The sequence below is a fragment of the Austrofundulus limnaeus genome, unplaced genomic scaffold, assembly GCF_001266775.1.
Source record: "Austrofundulus limnaeus strain Quisiro unplaced genomic scaffold, Austrofundulus_limnaeus-1.0 Scaffold212, whole genome shotgun sequence".
In the NCBI taxonomy this organism is placed as follows: Eukaryota; Metazoa; Chordata; class Actinopteri; order Cyprinodontiformes; family Rivulidae; genus Austrofundulus; species Austrofundulus limnaeus.
Genome location: NW_013952614.1, coordinates 937,474 through 939,303, shown reverse-complemented (window position 1 = coordinate 939,303; position 1,830 = coordinate 937,474). Strand labels below are relative to the sequence as shown.

Below are 1,830 nucleotides of genomic sequence, written 5' to 3'. Positions count from 1 at the left end.
CAACAACAACAACAACAACAATAATGATGATGATGATGATGATGATGATAAAAGGTGATTAGTAAACACTTAAAAGTTTGGTAACTCTTAGAGGTGATTTCTGATGAGAAACATTCAACTTCTGACACACATGAGGAGAGAGATGCACAAAGTTAGACATCATGCATGAATGTGTCAGTTTGTGTTTTGTTTAATATTACATACCTCCACCTCTCATGTCAGCATCGGTCCCTGCACAGCAGAGGCTCGTCCAGCAGCTGGTTCAACATCAGCTTCCCCTTCAGCCCGCAGCACCACCAGCACTGGGAAACAAGCAGCCCAACCTGCTACGTTTCCTCCTCCTCCGCCTCTAACCGGGGACCGACGACGTCCCGTCGCTCCAGTCCCGCCAACCCGGGTGGAAGCGACTCTGGACGGGAGGCTGATCCCCAGCCAGAAGCCTTCTCCGCCGGATAACAGGAGGAGTTCGCCAGACGTCTCCCCATTCAGTCCCTCAAAGGTAGCTTCTCTCCTTGTAAATACGTTTTGTATTTAAAATAAAAAAAGAATAAACACGTATTATGGTTCGTATTACTTTGGAGCTATGCTAATTGTTTTGTTTTCGATAAGGTAACCCCCTACGGCACTCTAGCTGAAAACACGCTAATTGAATTATTTCGATAATAAATCAACACAATGTGCGCATTCTAAAACGAAAGGAAAGTGATTTTCAGAATAAATGAACTGTGATCTCAAATTCGTCCTGTGCGTGCTACAGCGTCTACAAACATACAGCTAAAAAAAACAGGAACTTTAACAAAATTTCTCACCATTCCCTCTCAAGCGCCACGTTGTGTTTTGGTGAGTCAAGCTAATGGAAACGACATGCGAAGCAAGTCTAAATTTTACATTTTAACCCATGTGTTCGCTGTTATATCAATAAAATCCTAGCCGAATTGTTAAACGGACTGCCACTAGTCTAGCTAGGTCTTTATCATTGAATGCAAATTAAGTTTAGCTGTCTTTCTAGGACGGGCAATCTAAAATTGCCAACATTTTAATAGCTAGATTCGCGGCCGAAGCCTTCTAGGGGAGCTGCTGTCAGTCCTGCTCTATAGTGATGCGCGCTAGGCTAGTTGGCTAGCTGTCTAATTAGGTCATAACACGTTAGTGATCTGATGCTGGATGCTAGGAGGCTATGCGTCAACAATTGATGTATTTCTTTTATTTCAATTGGATTGTCAGTGATATTTAGTGCACCATAGTTTTGTTTGTTCAGATGGACTGAAACGGATTAATGACATTAGCTAATGTAGCTGTTAGAACAGCGCAATTTATTTCTCTCCTGCCAGTGATGAGGTAAATATAAGGCTTTGGATGCCTGTGAAGTAATGATGCAGCTACTGTCGATGGCAGGGCTCACACACCAGCCTGGAGCAAGATTCTCTTTTAGGTGCTGAATAAATATAATTAATTTGTTTATTTAAGCTGTTTTCTATTGCTGAAACAACACCTAAAGAGTAATGAAATATAGATTGTTACTAAAGGTTTGTGTCTGTTATGTTAACATTTGGGCCTAGCAGTCACTCAGACATAAACAGAGCCCTGTGTGCAAAGCAGGCCAGCCCCTGAAGCTACATGCACACATAGTAAATTATTGTTTGCTAGGTTTGTTAGCTAGAACAGGTATGTGTCTACAGAAATATGATGGCCTTTATTCTTGCAGCGGTTCATCTTTTTTATTTTTTGCAAAACAACATGCAGCATGTGCTGTAGTTGCTACAGAGCTGCAAAGCTCCTGGTTCCTCTTATGCATAAGGACTCAATGAGCTCAGGTATTATACTCTTCAC

At 41.9% G+C, this 1,830-nt stretch overlaps 1 protein-coding gene across 3 annotated transcripts in view; it reads left to right on the top strand.

Moving 5' to 3' along the window:
- The first annotated feature begins 208 nt into the window (after nucleotides 1-208).
- Nucleotides 209-1,830, top strand: part of glcci1a (glucocorticoid induced 1a) — a 47,725-nt gene continuing 46,103 nt past the window's right edge. For all 3 annotated transcript variants that reach the window (XM_014019222.1, XM_014019221.1, XM_014019220.1), the window contains exon 1: nucleotides 209-499. The gene's annotated coding sequence lies outside the window, so the exon portion shown is untranslated. The remainder of the gene's footprint in view (nucleotides 500-1,830) is intronic.